The sequence below is a fragment of the Muscardinus avellanarius genome, assembly GCF_963383645.1.
Source record: "Muscardinus avellanarius genome assembly, chromosome: 4".
Classification (NCBI taxonomy): domain Eukaryota; kingdom Metazoa; phylum Chordata; class Mammalia; order Rodentia; family Gliridae; genus Muscardinus; species Muscardinus avellanarius.
The window spans coordinates 56,156,395-56,176,754 of NC_137789.1; positions in this window are offsets into that span (position 1 = coordinate 56,156,395).

Sequence of the window (20,360 nt, forward strand, 5' to 3'; positions counted from 1 at the left end):
ATTGAATCAATTTTTCTCTCTAAATTTTGTTCTTTTATTTTAATCTTGAAGATTTTATTTAGATGTTGAAATTTTGTTTTCTTGGTCTACTTCTTTATCTCATTCTTTTCTTTTTCTATCTCATTGTGTTCAACCTTGATTTTTTTTTTAAATTAAGGATACTAAGGGTTTTTTCTGGAGTACTTTTTCTCCTAGTAATTCTGTAGTAATAACTCATTTTCAGAAGTATTGTCTTTTCTTAGTGTCCATTTTGACAGATTTTTCTCATGACACGCAGTTTTGTACCCTAATTGTTCAACTTTGCCTAAGGATTCCACAACTTGATCTGACCTAGAGATCTGGCGTTGGTTTGCTTTGATATTGCTTTCTGCTTGTGCATTGGCCTAACCTGTACTTTGGAGTCAGAGCTGGAGAGCAGATGGATTATGTGAAATAATTTCCAATCTAATTTTTTAGTTTCCAGTAAATATCTGCTTAAAGCATGTGTTCTTCACTTTTTTGGCCAGGGAAAGACAAATTATGATGAACTATAAGGAAAGCCTTAAAATAAGTAAAATTACAAGAAATATTATATTGAAGCACAGTAATATGCTTTAAAATAAATTATATATTATATATGAAGACAAATGCTTCATTATTAACAATCATTAAATGTCAAAATCTAATAAGTAGTCTCAAAACTACCACAAATGCAAAGTATCAATGAGCAAAAATGATATTTTAAGACACTTGAAGCCACTGAAGTGTTATTAAAATACCAATAACTTTTTGGGGGTGAAGTCAAAGGTAATGGTAGTATAGCTGTGGCTTATTGCCTACCTTTATACTGGAAGGGAATATTATATTTTATTTGAGGCTAAGGAAAGTAAACATTTATTTTTCCCACCCACTTTGATAGACTACTCTGAATTCAGTTTCTTGGTTAGAACACCAGCTTTTATGGTATTCCACCAGAAATTTAGTGTTATAGATTCTAAAGAGAAGAGTATTGTACCTATTTTTTCCCAGATTAATCACAATTTGAAGTGGAAATGCAGTTGCCCAATTTTCTCCTTAGCATAATTCTTCTGCCTCCAAAAACAGCTAGAATATAATTATAATAAAACAATAGATTCCTACTCCCCATCAGGTAATAAGAGCTTCTGCTATATTTCTTTAGTTTGTCATATTTAGATTACTTACCAAACTTTTAGTATCAGAAAAGTATGCCACCAGTTCTCGGTCACTTATCAATGTAAAAACATTGGCATTCTTAGAAATAATTTTGAAATAATTACATTTAGGACTATCCAGATGATACATTTAAGTAAACTATATTGTAAATATTTTTTTAATATTTCAAGGTTACATTGAGATCATCTATACAATTAAAAATCTTTTTGAAATATAGCTTAGTTTTTAAACATTGTTCCAAATCTACATTTTATTCTTGCTTCAGAAGAAAAAAATAAGGAATGGCTGTGTATATAATGAATCAGATTGTACCTGAGTAACAGAATCCTGGAAATATCTTTGTTCATAACAGGTTCAAATTTTATATTGGTTTGTCTTGGTTCAAAATACATATTAAACATTAGTATTTTTCTTCTTTCAATAAGCACACATACAAACACATAAATTTAAATACTGCATTTAAACTGTTCCACACTTCTGAAAAAATTCAACATTACAAATGAGTATTATTTTCATAATACATGTTGGATGGATAGATAAACATATAATAAGTAGATATGTAATTTAGTTTTATTTATTTTTTTCTTAATCATATGTCATTACTAAGTAAGCAGTTATTTTTATAAAAATATCTCCTATGTTATTCATTTCATTTATGATTAAAAGTACATGCTTTATAAACCGCTGCGCAGCCATCAGATAAAGCATCCTTCTCAGTTTCTGCCTCATTAAGATGACTCTCTAGGCTTGTTGATCTCTGGTCCAGCTTAATACAGAAACACAGAGAAAGCAGGACTGGTGACAAGTAACCATGGTAACCAAACTCCATCCCTGTTTGCACAGAGTGGAGGAGATTATATCACTGTGGAATTTCATTTAAATGAAATTTTATGATTGTTTTATGAGTTCAGGTTCTCTGGAAAAAACAAAGCATTTCTCAAGTCAGTAGGTTATCCATCAAGTTCAGGAGCTGTGCTCAATCAGGGAAAATGATGGGATTCCATAAGACAATATTGTAAAGATTTTACACAGAAGAAATAAGGCAGGCTAAACCAGTTGAAAATACTGTTTGTCAAGGAACAAAGAAAGGGTCCTCTATTTGCTATTGACCTGGAGAAGATAATCCTGAGAAAAGAATAACCATCTTAAAATGAAGGAATCGTTAAATTTTTTTATCATATTATATCACTAATATGTATCCGATGCTCTTTTTCAAGATAACTAGATACAAAAAAAATCTTTGTAAGATTTAGAGATAATTATTCTCTTTTATATACACAATAAAATATCTGTAGAACTAAACCCAATATAATTACCTGAGTGCAACAACAAAAACAACAAAATTGGGCATGCAAGATGTTTCTTCCAAAATTATTTATAAGTATGAGGCATTCAAAACCAAGAAAGGCCATGATTAAGAAATGTATTAATAATAGGTAAAAACTCAAATATTTTTGTATCTAGATCTTCTTTTCAATTTAAATGTTTTAAGAGCCTAAGTAGACATTCAAAGATGTTCTCTTTTTACCTCAATTTAATTTTTGCTTTAAATTCCAAGTTCCTATAATTTTGCAATCCATTCATCTCTTGATAAAGATCTAGATTGGTTCCATATTTTGGATATTACAAGTTGTGCTGCTATAAATATGGGTGTGCATATGTTACTGTAGTTCTCTGATTTCGGTCTCTTTGGAAAGATACCCAGGAGTGCTATAGCCAGATCATATGGTGGATCTATTCCCAGTTTTCTAAGGAATCTCCACACTGATCTTCATAGCAGCTGAACTAGTTTGCACACCCACCAACAGTGTAAAAGAGTTTCTCTTTCCCCCCATCCTCACCAGCATTTATTGTTATTTGATTTCTCTATGTTTGGCACTCTGAGCTTGGATGGAATCTCAGCATAGTTTTGATTTCCATCTCTCTAATGGCTAATACTGTTTACACCTTTTCATGTATCTATTGGCCATTCGTATCTCTTCTTTTGTGAAGCATCTATTCCGTTCAGTTGCCCATTTCTTGATTAGGTTATTTGTTTTGCTAGTGTAGAGTCTTTTGAGCTCTTTGTATATTCTGGATATTAATTATCTATACACATAATGGAATTCTACTCAGCTGTAAAGAAGAACAAAATCTTATCATTCACAAGAAGATGAAAAGTCCTGGAAAACATTATGATAAGCAAGATCAGCCAAATGTAGAGAAAGGAGGGACATGTTTTCTCTAATATGCCTAAACTAGGGACTTATTAAGAATACCACAGGGACTCCAGTTAGTGGGAGGGAAATTTCAGCAAAGCTGAAATGGAAGTGTAGGAGATGAAGAAGGCTGAAGTTGATTAATGGAAGAGCTACATTCAAATATGTGTAAAAGCATGAATGTAGCATGGTCAACCTGGATATTCATTGTTGGGTGGTGAGGGGAAGTGGGGAGTGGAAGAGGGCACCAAGCACAGTCTGAATGTATGCCATTGTCAATATGATCCACATAAAAATTAAAAATAAATTAAAAATAAATAAATAAGTGAGTATATATATATATATATATATATATATATATATATATATATATTCTCAAGTCCTTTGAAATCATTAGGGTACATCTGGCCTAAGTAAAATATTCCCCAAACACTGACATTTTTGTGCTGTTATGACCATATGTAATAATGGAAGATTTTATAATAAAACTGCTTCTCAGTCTCCACAGTTAAACCCTTAGGTTAAAAATTTGAGTTGTATATTTTTCAATAAAGCAGAAGCCAGAAGTAAAAATAAACCAGTCCACTAAGTTCCCTAGAAGACCATGATGCATCAACTCTGATAACACAAAGGAGCTACCTCCAGGTATCTTCAACTCATGCTTTAGCAAGTGGTTTTTCTTGGAAGCTGCTCAGAAAGGTTTGGCTGTGAGAGATGGCTTATCTGGCACTCAGCTGCCTTTGATCTCTTGATAGTTATTGTGAAGATCACACATCTATTAACTCAGGTATCCTAAGTTTCTTGTTTCTGAAAACCAATTGAAAATCATCTAACCATAAATTTGAAACATTTTCTCTATATCTGAAAAATGTAGAAGAATAAAATCTTCATCCTCCAGGGTCTCAAATTGTAATCAGTTTACCTCATACACAAGTGAAGAGTATCTGAAGAGAGTATCTGAAGAGTATCTGAACATGTGGAACAGAGTTCAGGACAGCATAGCATAGGAGAAGACCCGCATAGAAGAAACAGAACACTTGAAAAAAAAAAAAAAGAGGTAGGATCTGAAATGCATTTTCATGAGTAGGTAAAATTTCAAGAGACAAATCGTGTTTTTTCTTTAATTCTGTAGTATACAACTTTAAAAGAGTGGTTATTAAATAGCAATGTATTTAAATAGCATACACACTCAAACTAATAGTCTGTGATATTTTAGAGATGATTTAGGAAACTTGGGATTCCATTGAAAAAGAAGCAGATGTTAAAACAATTATTTTTGTTAAGTTGGATGTTTTGAAAATGCTTGCTTAACAGTTGAATACTTTAATACTGGTGCCCAGATTTGTTTTCAAAAGCAAAACAATAAGAAGAAGGATGTAAATATATTGGGAAAGTATAATTAAGCAGTGAACTTTTTTGCTGATGCTATTTTTATGAATCCTAAATTAGAAGGCTAGTTACATTTTAATGCATCTTTTACTTTTAATATCTCAAAGTGCAGAAATATTAAGTATTCTTTTTTTACCTTACAGTTTTTGCAATAAATCAAAGAAACCTAAATTTGACGCCATTATCTTGATAAAAATAACATGATAGTAATGAATTTTATAATTTTCACTAAGTTCTTAATGAACTTCAGAATATTTATTTATTTATTTATTTATTATGTTTTTTTGTAAATCATCTTTAAAATTTTTATGTAATTTTAAATAAAAATAATTGTCTTCGTTGTATAACATCAATATGAAAGCAATAGCGTTAACCTCTTTTCTTCCCTCCCCCTCCTTCCCTCCATCTCTTCCTTCCTTCTTTCTTTTTTTTTTTAAATTTTTTTTTATTGGTGCACTGTATTCATACATCATAGTAGGATACATACTTTTGTAGACATACATGCACACTTTTCCCAGTCAGCCCCCAACCAATCCCCACCCCATTCTCTCCCTATCCCTCCCTCCCATGCTTGGCTTAGTAGTTGACATCTAGTATTATGGCAATTTATCTAAAATTAAAAATGATAATCTCACATAACAGTTTCATTTGTCTGATACCAAGCTTTTGATGACTTAAAGATAACATTTCAATATTTCTTTTTGCTTTCTTTCTTACCAGAGAATATTTTTTTCTATTTTTTAGGTGAAACTATCATATATTTGTATATTTATTTTTCAGAAAAAAATCTATCCTAATATGGAATATGGACTCTAGGTACCCAAAACAATCTTGAAAAAGAACAAAGCTAGAAGATATATATTTTCTGATTTCAAACCATATAAAGCTACCATAATTGAAACAGTGTAGTACTATTCTAAAGGCAGATATATAAACCATTGGAGTTAAATAAAAGCCTAGAGCTAAATTCTTCCCTATATTGTCAAGTTATTTTTGACAAGGTTTCCATGAACATTTGGTGGTGGAAATAAAAATCTTTTAACTAAATATTGTTAAAAAATAATAATTACAGCTGGGCGTGGTGGCGCACGCTTGTAATCCCCGCGCTTGGGAGGCTGAGACAGGAGGATCGCGCAGGTTCGAAGCTAGTCCCGCGCGCTGGCTTAGGAGACCCTATTTCCAAATAAAAATGCAAAAATAGGTTTGGGAGTGTAGCCCGGATGTAGAAGGGCTTCCAGGAACCCCAGTACCACCAAAAAAAAAAAATAAAATAAAAAATAAAAAAATAATAATTACATGGAAAAGAATAAAATTGGACCCTTACCTAATCCCATATACAAATATTAACTCAAAATAGATAATAGACCTAAATATAAATCTTAAGACTATAAACTTTTAGGAGAAAATCTGGGTCATTAAACCTCACAACATTGAAATTGGCAGTGATTTCTTGGTTATGATTTCAATGGCACAGGCAACAGAGGAGTATACAAACTCCCTAAAAAAAAAAATTGTATATCCAAAGACAATGTAAACAGAGTTAACAGTTACTAATAGAATGGGATAAAATATTTCCAAATGCTATATCTGAAGGTATATTAATAGAGGTGCTTCGAAAAGAACTCAGAGAGAGCCAAAAAGAGATAAAGGATGCAATTAATGAAGTAAAGGCCTCAATTCAAAGCACAAACAACTGATTAGAACACATGGAGAACAGAATCTCGCTCTTAGAAGATGAGCAATCCAAAAATGAACTCATAGTTTCTAATCTAGAAAAAAATATCCGACAGCAGGAGTCTGATATTGAAGAAATATGGGCCCATTTTAAGAGAGCTAACCTAAGAATTATTGGAATAGAGGAGGGAAAAGAAAGTGAAACCAAAGGGATCAACAATCTCTTCAAGGAAGTAATAGCAGAAAATTTTCCAAACATAGAGCAAGAGGTTGATACAAAGGTCCAGGAAACTTATAGAACTCCCTTTAGACAGGATCAGAGAAGAGGATCCCCACGCCACATAATTGTCAAAATGACCAATGTGGAAGCCAAGCAGAGAATCTTAAAGGCAACAAAAGCAAAGGGCCAAGTGACATTCAGAGGCAAACCAATTAGAATCACTCCAGACTTCCCAAACCAAGTTATGAGAGCCAGAAGGGCTTGGAGTAACATATTCCCAATTCTGAAAGAAAACAACTTCCAGCCAAAAATTTCCTACCCAGCAAAACTTTCTATCAAATTAGATGGAGAAATAAGAAGCTTCCATGACAAACAAAACTGAAGGAATTTATGTCTTCAAAACCAGCACTAGAGAAAATACTCAAAGAGATTAACTACAAAGAAGAAATAGGTAACACACACCAGAACTAGAGAAACAAGATTTTCCATCCAACAGACAACTAAGATTGGTTATCGGTGGAGATTCATTATTTATGTTAGTCTTTTACCTATCTCTAAAGGGTATTTTTTGCCTTTATTGTTGTTAATTTTTAGGATTTCTAGTTGGAATATTAATATAACTTCAGAATATTTAAATCCACAAGAACTAACTCTTAAAAATATATTAGAATGTAAATCACTTCTGTTGGTATACATATTTTTTCAAAAATATTCTTCATTGTAAAATATATTAAAATCAGTATAAATAGACCATGCTAGCCTTTTAAATTTAGATAGTACTTTTTCATTGTTACAAAGTTGTGACTTTGTCTAATTACTGGAGGATGACATAGGTCCAACACTCCAACATATAGGCACATGTAGAAACTTCCTCAATAAGATAACCAAAGCTTAGAAAATTAAAACAAAAATTAATAAATGCGGTGACCTTAAACTAAAAAGTTTCTGTTCATCAAAGGAAATCATGAAGAGTCTAAAGAGATCCTACAGAATAGATCTTTGTCTTCTATTCCTGTAATAGAAGACTAATATGCAGAATACACAAAGAACTTATGAGACTTAATACCAAAAAATAACCTATTCAAAAAATGATTAACTGAACTTAATAGGCACTTTACAAAACAAGAAGTACAAATGGCCAATACATATATTGAAAAGTCCAACATCATTAGCAATCAGAAAGATACAAATCAAAATTATACTGAGATTTTATCTAACCCCATTCAAAATTGCAGAGCCAGGTGTGGTGGCACACGCTTGGAATCCCAGCATTTGGAAGGCTGAGACAGGAGGATCGCAGTTCGTGGACAGCCTCAGATCCTTAGTGAGGCCCTCTGCAACTCAGTGAGACCCTGTTAAAATTAAGAATAAAATATTGGGTTCCATCCCCAGTGCCACAAAAAAAGAACAAAAGAAAGAAAGAAAGAATTGGAATCATCAAGAAGTCAAACAACAGTGAATACTGGAAAGGATGTGGGGAAATAGGAACTCTTCTACACTATTGGTAGGATTGCAAATTAGTTTAGCCACTGTAGAGATCAGTGTGGAGATTCCAGAAAACTGAGAATGGATCCACCATATGATCCAGCTATATCCCCCCTGGGTATCTTTCCAAAGGAAATAAAGTAAGAATATTATAGAAACACATGCATAGCTATGTTTATAGCAACATAATTCATAAGAGTCAAATTAAGAAACCAACCTAGGTGGCCATCAACAGATGAATGGACTACAAAATTTGGGATATGTACACAAAGGAATTCTATTCAACCACCAAGAAGAATAAAGTTATGTAACTTATAGAAAAATGAATGAACCTGGAGGATATTCTTTTATGTCAGTTTAGCCAGTCACAGAAAGTGAAGGGTCACATGTTCCATTTTATATAAGGAAGCTAGGGGAGTAATCCAGATGCAAGAGGGACTTTAGATAATGAAAGAGAAACCTCATAGATGTAGGCAGGAAGTGTAGGGATGGGTGAGGAGAAGGAGTATTAATGAAGAAAACATTTCCATTGACATTATATGCATATGTGAGAATACCAGTGCCAAATATTTTCAGTATTTTCACATTCTGGTTATGGCTAACGTATAGTTTTTGATTGGATATAGGTATAGATACATATTGATCTGTGTCATGAATAGATTTTATTTCTGAGTTTAGTTTCAAAACATTGTATTTCACATAGCTTACTGCTGTCTATTCAAGGTCTATTTGAATTTATTATTTATTTATTTATTTATTTATTTATTTATTTAGTCATCTTACATCTCACACTATTCCAAGAAGATGTGCAGCGATAAACATATGTGGAAATGTTCTGAAGGAAAGCCTCTTTGCAGAAATTGTATATTTTGCTCTTTATCTCCTCCATAGTATTCATCTGGAAATTCAAATTTTAATAGCCATAAATTACCCAAGTAATGATAATTTCTCAAAAAAATACTCTAAAGAAAACACAAAATTCTTTCCAAACATTTCCTGAATTATCATTCAATAAATAATTTTAGATTTTAAAACTTTTAATGGAAAATATTATTTTCACTTTTGTGAATGACATAACTTGCCTTGGAGCTGGACCTGACTTCTCACAAAAAACTGGCAAGAATGCATGAAATTACTCTTTTTTAAAAAATTTTTATTGGTGCATTGTAGTCGTACATCTTAATGGAATAAAAGATTTGTGTAGACATACATGCACACATTACCCAATTAGCCCTTTTTGAATAAAAATATACAACACAATACTGTTACTCCTGAGAAGAAAAGCAAGTAATAAAACTTCTAAATCACACAGGATTTTATGGACACGCATTAACAAGTTCAATACAAGGAGAGGGACCAAGCCACCTAGAGACTGTTCCTGATTTTTGATGGCTTAACTTAGCAAGATTTTATCTTATGATAGTATACAAATGATCTTCATTAGTAGAAACTATACTTGAAATTATACTTGATCCCTTAGGACAGTGGCATACAATCACTTTCTCACTGTACTATGGTACAAATGGTACACTGTGTTTCTGAGTTTTGATATAGGACAGGTTAGGCATATTCAAAGCATGTTTCACTTACAATGTTTTCGATTTACTGTGGGTGTAATGGGAATGTTATCATATTGTAAGTCAAGGTGTATCTGTAGATCATTCATCTGACTGTAGAATAGTTGAAGTTCCAGGAGGCTAAAGCGTGTGAATTTAATCATTTGCCTTGAGAAGTTTAGATTTAGAGATGCATCAAGATAAAAGCTGTAAGCCGGGCGTGGTGGCACACACTTTTAATCCCCGTGCTTGGGAGGCGGAGACAGGAGGATCCTGCAGGTTCAAAGCCAGCCACGCTGGCTTAAGAGACCCTGTTTCCAAATAAAAATATTTTTAAAAATAGGTCTGGAAGTATAAATCAGAGGTAGAAGGGCTCCCAGGAACCCCAGTACCACAAAAAATAAAAATAAAAAGAGGATAAAAGTTGTGGAATGTTTGGTCTACTCCTATTTTCCAATGCTGCTATAATCTTGAATTTCCCCCAACCCAGGTACCTTGACAAAAAAATGTCTATTTTTTTTTCTCCTCTGATCAGAAAAGTTTTTTAAAAACTTAACTGAATTATTTTTTGTTACCTTCCCTCTGTCTTCTCCCACCAAGAATTAGCAAATGTCCCTTAAGACAAAGGACAAAGGGGAAAATAGCCTGCAGAATATTGAGGCCCAACTCAGCTGGCTTCTTTCTTCTTTGGTAACACACTGTTGTTATTGTTTTGTATTTCCCTATAATGTACTATAATCAAAAATAAAGTTAGTCTCCTAAATATACAATTGATCTTAATAAATATTTTTCAAAAGAAGAACTACAAATGGCCAATGAATATATGAAAAAAGTTTAATATCCTTGGCAATCAGGGAAATGCAAATAAAAAGGCAAATTACACTGAGATTCCATCTAATTCCAGTTAGACTGGCAATCATCAAAAACATAAACAACAATAAATTCTGGTGAGGATGTGAGGATCTAGAAACTTATGCACTGTTAGTGGGACTGCAAATTAGTACAACAATTATGAAGATTAGTATGGAAGACTAGGAATGGAACCACCATATGACCCAGCTATACCACTCCTTGATATCTTTCTGAAAGAATTAAAGTCAGAATTCTATAGTGTTAAATTCATAACCATGTTTATAGCAGCACAATTCACAATAACCAAATTATGGTACTAACCCAGATGTCTGAAAATGGATGGATGGATAATAAAAATATAGGGTATATACACAATTAAATTTTTCGCAGCCATAAAGAAGAACAAAATTATATCATTCACAGAAATATGGTGAAACTAAAGAATATTATTCTAAGTGAGATCAGTCAATTTCAGAAAATCAAGGATCAAATGTTTTCTCTCATATGTGGAAGCTAGAGAGAAAATAAGAAACAAAAGGGACCTTATGGACATATGGCGAAAGACCAGTAGCATAGTGAAGGGGATTGGGAAAAAGAGTTGTGGAGAGGAAATGATGAACTCATGAAAGAGACAATTGAAATCTTACTGAGTTCATGTGTGAAGGTAATCACTATGAACCTCACTTTTAAGTACAGGGAAGGGTGAATAGTAAGGCAGAGCCTGAAAAGAAGCACACCAAGACCTGTGTGCATGTTTGTTTGTTTGTTTGACCTTGAACCCCATTACGATGTAGAATTCCAACACATCAATGAAACTGTTTTAAAAAATAGAATAAATGAGCTAATTCAAATAATTGTGTACCATATTGTTGATCTTATTCTCAATTATCTTTTCATTCTGCCTACTAATTACTTACAGAACTTTTGCATCTAAAATCATATTTAGAAATATTTACCCATCAATCACTTTGACTCTCTTACTCTTCCTATGAGAGTTTTTGAATTTCGTGTGTTCTGAGTCATCAGCCTTCCACTGACATCTCTGTGTATCTGAACTGAACGCTATAGCCCATTGCTTTCAGGTACACTCCAACCATAACTAATGAACATTTTGTGTTCTTATCCTTTGACTACAGTGGATCTATAAATCACCATCAGGAGATTGCTCCAAGCATTTACTTTACCTACTTTTATATGCAGACCATCTGTACTATCAGGAAATTCTACACCATTCTACCAAAACCAGCATGCCTAGTCTATATGTAGTGGAAAGTTCTTCCATTTGTTCCCATCTGTAAACCCCATTGGTCCTTCCCCAGAGCAGGTTCTCCAACTCTTGAACATTTTAATCTATTTCTCTTTTCCATCCTCACACCCAAACATGGTTTCCTTGACAGACTAAATGCATCTTTGCAAATTATAGAAAAATAGCAGAATTATTCCAAATTCCTATCTCTACGTACAAATAAGTTTGTCTTCAATTATCCTCTTTCCACCTCTCAAAGAAGCACCTAAGAATCTGTTAAAAGTAAACTTCAAACTTCAATAAAACTCTGAAATTTGCCACATTTTCTTCTAGTATAATTATCCCACTCGTTTGTTTTCTCATCTTCAGTGTATAATTATTTTCCTGTGTTAAAATAAAACAAAATAAATAAAAACACCAACATTTACTTCTTTCACACTATGCTATCTTTCTTTTATTCTATGCAATAGGTGGGTAAAGAAAAAAAAGTGGTCTTCCATGTTATGTGCCTTTCTTTTTTTAACAATTTTTTTTATTGAACATAAATAGTATACATTTAAACTATATTTGGTGCCCTCTCACCCCCCGCCCCCATTTTCCCTTCCCCCCTCCCACCAATGGTTGTCCAGGTTAACCATGTCTTATTCATAATTTTACACATGTTCAGATGTAGACCCTCATTAATCAAGATCAGCCTTCCTCCTCTCCTATCTTTCCATTCAAACTTTGCTGGTATTTCCCCTCCATTATCTGGAGTCCCACTGGTATCCTTTGTGTTTCCTAGTTTGGGCATATTAGAGGAAACATATGTACCTTCTCCTTCTGTGCTTGGCTGATCTCACTTAACATAATGTTCTCCAGGGCTTTCCATCTTTTTGCAAATGATATAATTTTGTTCTTCTTTATGGCTGAATAGAATTCCATTGTGTGTATTTCCCACAGTTTTGCTATCCATTCATCTGTTGAAGGTGATCTGGGTTCACTGCTGGGCACCACACACTGCCTGTGTACCCGGACCCTTGTGCACCTAGCCTGCACCCCTGGCCCACCGCTGGGAGTTCCCGCCCGCCCTGTAGCCTGATGCTTAGTTCTAATTGAGAACATAGCTCAATACACCTTGGAAGAGCATAGCAGCAGCAATAGGCAGCTGCACCCACTCACACCTGGGTCCAGTAATAGCAGCGCACCCAGCCTGCACTCTCAGAATAAGCAGAGCTCTGGAAGTGTGGGCATCCAGGAACCGGCATCCCTTTGCCCAGGGTACATCTTGGGACCACACTGGCTAGCCCAGTTGGAATTTCCAGAGACACAGGAAAATCCATCGAGACACAATATCTGCACAGGACCTCAGGGGGAGGTTCCAAGTATACTTTGGACATCCTCCACCCCTGCTGTAGGGAAGCACAGGTGGGAGTCTACGGTGGTGAGGTGCAGAGGTGCTGACTACAGGTTGGAATTTTGCAGAACCTGGGAATTGTACAGAATCTAATAACAGTGAAACAAGACATCCTGACACACAAACCCAAAGGAGTTAAAGGAAAGAAAGGTGTCCAAACACCCAGAGTGACCTAAGAAGATAAAAATAGAGTACAAAGAAAACTAAGAGACATTGGATTATATTCTGAAAGCTACCAAAGCAATCAGATACGCAAATATTATATGGACCTGACCCCATATTCGTAAATAAGTAGGACTGTTTATTTTACTTTTATTGTGGATGTTTTGTTTTGTTTTGCTTTTACAGTGCTTTTATTTTGGTATGGTTATTGCTGTTTTATATATTTTTTCTTAACCCACCCTTCTTTTACTTTAACTTGTTGGTTTTTTTTATATAAATATTTGATAGTTTGCCTTATTTTCTGATTTCACACAGCTGCTAGTTCCTTTTATTTTATTCTTGTCCTTTTTTCCTCTTTCTTCCTCTTTCCTTCCTTTGTTCATTCTCCTCCTTTGACTGGTTTTTCCTTTCTTTTTCTTGTAATGTGCCTTTCTTTGTCTCTCTTCTAAATCTACTTGCCTCTCTACCTGGCTTCTATCTTTACAACTTCACTGAATCAGTTCTCCATGAGGTCACTGGTTATGGTTTGAAGTGCTAGAAAACACTTCTAAGTACAGATATCCCTATTTCTCTGTGGGAAATTGACTCAGTGACCCTCCACAGGCACCAAAATCAGCAGATGCTCAAGCAAGCCCTTTATATAAGAGTTGTGTTTGCACCCAATCTAGGCACATCCTCCAGTATATTACAAATCATTTCCAGGTTACTTGTAAACCCAGTACAGTGTAAATGCTATGTAAATAGTTGCTATACTGCCTTTCTCAGGGATTGAAAGGAAAAAAAGTCTGAACATATTCAGAACAGACAAAATTATTTTCCTACATATTTTTGATCTGGGGTTGGTTGAATCAGCAGTTGAAGAAATGCAAATTGGGAGTCTTCTGGACTTTTTTCCTCTGACCTCTATGAGCATGGAACAATACTGTTTTCTTCCAATGGCCTTATCAGAATATTCTCAAACATTTTGGTCCATCCTTTTAGGCTTTCTTAGTAGATCATTCTCTTTGATTTCAGTTAAAGAAGCTAACAATTTTAGTAATATATGTTTCCAAATTATGTTCTCTTGAAATTGTAATATGAAAAGTGAACTAGGTGGCTTTCTTTTGAAAATTATTCAGCATGTTGACTTAATAAAAAGACAATTCACCAAGCCAGGTGAATGAATTTGCTCTGTAAAAAGCTTATATGCTGAGAAATAAAGGCTCTATTCTTCAAATGTGTCCTGAGAGAAAGTTATTTAAAAATCTTAATAGTGATATAATCATACTATTACCACACAATCACACCATAAAGAATACTAGTCATGGATACAGTCATAGAAAATTGCTAGAAAATTGCAACATTTAAATGCATCAATCATTGATAAAATCACACAAATGACTACAATCAGTAGTGAAATTTAAAGCAATTATAACTTTTTTAAGAATTATTATATTGAAAATTATTTAAATAGCAATATTAAGCCAGGCGTGGTGGTGCACACTCTTAACCCTGCGCTTGGGAGGCAGAGACAGGAGGATCGCACTGGTTCAAAGCCAGCCTCAGAGGCTTAAGAGACTCTGTTTCCAAAAATGTATATAAAATAGGTCTGGGAGTGTATCCTGGAGGTAGAAGGGGTTCCAGGAACCCCAGTACCACCCAAAAAAGTAGCAATTTTATGTTTTAAATTTTTAAATAAATTCTACAGAAAGTGTTATATTTGTATCTCACCAATAGTTGGACACTGCTACACTAATCCAATGTCTTTCAAATGTTCTGGCCACTTAACTATCAGTATATCTAAATGTCAAATTTCAATTTCAAAGAAAAGTAAGCTCCAAAAATGTAAGAAATTATACACACTGGTACTCATACTAGAAAATTGCATCCGTTTCCTATAAAATATAAATGATTTGTGAATTCTGCCAGAAGATGGCCTCAAAATTCTAAGGCATCTAACTACTGCAATCAGCTTTATAAAATGACTCTACACCTATTACAAATTAATATAAGAGATTAATAACACTGAGCATGGAAAGCAAATATACAAATTAAGTGAAAAATTAAATGACCTGAGCTTACCAAGAAACATGCAAATCACCCTGTCTACACACATTTGAGATGATGTCTCACTTGTCATTTCCCTTGCTTTTTTTGCATTTTATCCTCATTCCTTTTGACATAGGTCAATAACAAACTTGAATATATTTAATTCAAATATCTCTATATATAAATAAAATGGAAATCTTGTCCTGTTGAAATTACCCTGTGCAAAATTGCCACTGGCACTTTCTGATCCAGTCTCTTGGCATTAAAGCCCTTTGTCTTCCAAAAACTCCCAGCCCCGCTCCTGTGCCTCCGCCACGCAGGAGTCCCCATTGGGTAGGGTGATTCATGCTCTATCCTTCCTCTCTGGCCTCTTCATGAGCACTGTGCTGAAATATTCTAATAACAATTATTTATTCAAAACTAAAAAACAAAGGAAGATAAAGAAGAGCAATATCAGCTTAGAGAAAATAGAAACCTACACCTGGGTGCTATGTACAAGTACGTGTCTATCACACTAAACCACAATATAATGTATGGTTTACACTGCACTGATTAAAGTATATTTTTAAAATTTTTTTTAAATAAAATGCAAAAAAGAAGAAAAGGAAAGAATCTCACAGAGCATAATTTAGACTAAATTTGTCAAAAATACTGTCACTCAAAATGCCTAGAAAGTGGTAAATAAACCTACTTTATTCAACTTACTTTAATTTGCATATATTATTTATTAAGTTAAATATCTATGGCAATTTTAAAGAAATGCATTTTGCTTCATCAAGAGATCTAGTATACAAAGACCCTACTCATGGTATAACATATCATAAAACACCTGAGTACTTCACCCAAAAGGAAACTTGTTGGTAAAATTCAGAGTAGAAAAAGCTATAACACAGCTTACTTTTATGTTGCAATATAAGACCACTGTGACAAAGGTTCAACAAGAAGTGAAATAATTAACCAGAAATGCATCTTGAGTCATGTAACTCACTGTATCAATTTCACATCACACAATAAGCTAAAAATGTGTGGTTTTCTCTGTATCTTCTATGCTAAGGAAACCCTTACTTCCAGAGCCCAAACTCAAGCCATTGCTCTTATTGTCAATTCAGCTACACGGATTGCTAAACAGGCTTTCTTGATCCACCTTGAGAATGTATTATTAAATAAGCAAACAAACATATAAGTAATTTATGGCATATGAGTACATATGCAATTCATTTTAAATGACCAAATTACTAGTAAACTCTTGTTTTAAATTATATACCATAAGAATGAAATTTCTTTAACTATGATTCCAAAAATTTTAATACTAAAGACATGAAAACATTTTAAAAGATAAGTTTTACTTTGAGAAGTTAAATACAAAGTCCTATATATTGAAAAATGACATATTAAAAAAAAAAACTGAGCCAAGTATGGTGGCACAAGCTTGTAATCCCAGTACTTGGGAGGCTGAGAAAGGAGGATGGCAGGTTCGCAGACAGCCTCAGCTACTTAGTGAGGCCCTCCACAATTTAGTGAGAACCTGTTCCAAAATAAAGAATAAAAAATAAGGCTGAGGGTGTAGTTTGGAGATAGAATACCCCTGGGTTCAATTCCCAGTACCGCAAAAACAAAACAACAACAACAAACCTACAGCTTAGAACTAGAAGACATAGTTTTCAGGCTTTCAAATAAAAGAGACAATTTTATTCACTTTCTCCTTTTCCTGAACATTGTTGTTATCATTTATTTAATGCCACTGAATAAGCATGTCAGTTTTTTCATGCTAATTACTTTTGGCAAATATAACATATCCAACCTCTTGTGGAGTTTTGCTTATAAGCCAGGCACTTTATAAAATGCATTTTGCCTTTCCCGCAGCCCCTTTGAGAATTCATCATTCTACTTTTTTTTATAGTTTAGAAAATTGAAACTTAGAATTGTTCAACTAATTATTGGAAAAGGAAGAAGGCAAACCTAAATCTGTCTGACTCCAAAGCCTACATGCTTAACCTGTAACAGCAAATCACCTTCATAAATGTTAAAGCTAGATCAGCTTAGATCTTAAGGGAAAATAACTCAACATTCAAGAGTACTTTGCTATATAATTAAACACAAGAATTTCTAATAACCTGAAAAAGTTAATAAACTCAGGAAGTGCAACTGAGAAAGTTTAACTAAGTAACTTGACAGCTCTCTTCAAAAATGTGAAGGTTATAAAGCACAAAGAATTTCTTAGGAAAAATGTCACCTGAAAGGAAACCAAAGAAATATGAAGATTAAATATAAGGAAAGGTCCTGAAGGGTATTATGGACTTGGGGGAAAGGGAGATAAAAATAACATAACTGTTAAAGTTGAACAAATTTAAAATGTCCACTGTAGAAGAGGTAATAGAATTGTTTTAATGTTAATTTTTCTGAGTTTATGATTATACTGACATGTATAGTATATAGCATACACTCCAGTAGTATAGAGGAAATTGTTTGAATTACTACTGAAACTCTAAGTCCTAAATTAATTCAAATTACATCAATATAAGAGGTTGATATATAAACAAATAAAACAATTCAAATAGAAAAAAAGAATCTAATGATTGATCAAACTTCTCCATTTTTATATATCTTGACAAATATATTTGCAGTATATTTGACAAAGTTCTTTGCAGTTGACTAGTATTTTGTATTCTTTTAATTAAAATCTCTTGGCATTTTCCATCATAAAATTTAATATTTTAAGAGTTTATTAACATATTCAACAAATTTTGAATCACACTTGTGAACTCCTTGAAATAATATCGATAATCATGTAAATATAAATTTATATCTACTATATTTTAAATATTCCCCTTAATATGTTGCTATTATTAATCACCATATTAATAATTTTTCTAAAGAAGAGAAAAAAATGACACATAATAATACATTTTGATTATTTTAGGAAATTCAGAAAACAATTAGACAATAATATCTAAGTTTAGTAGAAGCTGTGAAATTAGTAGAGGATATTTTCATTGATTAAACAAAAAAAGAGCTAACTGGGTTTCTGACTGTCAAATAATGTGATCTTTTGGACCAGAGTCTAGTCATCAGGACTCTGAAAGCACAATTTCTATTACTTGGGGTTTTTTAAAATGGGGTAAATTGAGAGAAAATGGGTTTGATTCCCTTCATTTTCATGAATTAATTTTAGTAAGGGACATAATTAAATATTAACAGTTTCTTTAACACTTTGCTTATAAGAAGACATATTGACATCAGCTTTATAATTTTGTAGAACAAGAAGGAGCAATTTTGGCTGTCCACAGTTGTAAGATCCAAAATTTGGTGAGTTGAGTCTTTAGAAATAAGTATAGGGCTAATGTCTCCATGCTACGCCTTTCTTCCAAAAGATCTACTGCATTTATTATGACCAGAAGTGAAACAGTATTAAGACTTCAACAGAATAAGATTCCCCAAGATCCTTAACTTATCCAGAGATATTTTCAAGATTCATATCCTTCAGATTATAAAGCTATTCATTATTGTATCTTTTATGAAGTGCACTTGGGTTGTAGTGGGATTTACTATGCTTATTATTTACATGACTTAATTGTAAGACTCAAGCATAATCATTCCATATCCTCTTTCCTTCTTTAAAAAAAAAAAAGGAGTTTCAATATCTGGCAGCCCAAGAAAAAGAAATATCAATTTATCTAAAATAAATCTTGGCAGAATTAGATAGGAGTTTATGAAATTCTGAAAAAAGAGTATTTTGTGTTGTCTGTCATTTAAAGCTCATGATTTTCTCTATTTTATGCAAGTACTATTTCTCTCTAGTATAGTACCAAAGAAATATTTTCATAGTTTTTGCTCCCTTTTTCTTGCACAATATTTTATTTTATTGCATTAATTTATATCATTGATTTCAGTAGAGTAAAATTGCACCTGAAAATTGCATTTACAAACACTGAGACTTCTTAAATGAAGTCTCTGGAAAATAATATAAAAGAAAAAGAGATGTTTATTTCTCTAACAAAAACACTAAAAATCAAAAGACATAAAAATCTTCTTGAGAAAGAGAAGCATCTTCTATGGACCTGGAGAACATTATGTTAGGTGAGATTAGCTAGTCACAGAACATGATGGATCATATGTTTTCTCTCTTATGTGAAAAATAGGGTGTAATTATGATATAAGTAGAACTTTAGACAAAAGAAGAAAAGCCCCAGTGGAACAATGTGGAGGTTTAGAAAAGGTTGATGGTGGTGGGAAAGGAGAATTAATGAAGAAAATACAATTGATGTTATGCACAAATATGAAATTATTAATGCCAATCTCTATATCTTGTATGGGATAGGAAGAGGAGTAGGTAAGGAGCTGGGAGAAAGCCCACCAAGTGCTGTGTGCATGTATGTTCCTATCTCTCTGAACTTAATCCTGATAGAAGACTACAATGAATCAATAAAAGTATATTAAAAATTTAAAAAGTCATCCATTAAATGAATTGTATTTCAATATATTAAAAGAAATTCATGTACAGAGAAATCTAACTAGCCATCTGTAACTTACGTAGCATATTTGTTAATAATGGTCCAGAGTGCATTGCAATTTTTTTTTTCTTTTTGTGGATCTGGGGATGGAACCCAGAGGCATTTGACCTCTGAGCTACATCCCCTGCCCTATTTCTCAGCCTCCCGAATGCTGGGATTACAAGCGTGCGCCACCATGCCCGGCTCATTACAAACTCTTAAAAAACTCAACAGGAAATTGCTGAGTACTTTCATGTACAAATAATATAACAAAGAAAAACACAAAAGAAGAAAAACATCCCAGCTGATAAAACCTTTCTCTAATAAAAAAAGTTGAGCCGGGCATTGTGGCGTGCCTTTATAATCCCAGCATTTGGGAGGGTGAGACAGGAGGATTCAGGTTCGCGGACAGCCTCAGCTACTTAGTGAGGCCCTTTGTAACTCATTGAGACCCTGTTTTAAAATAAAGAGTAAAAAAATAGGGCTGGGCA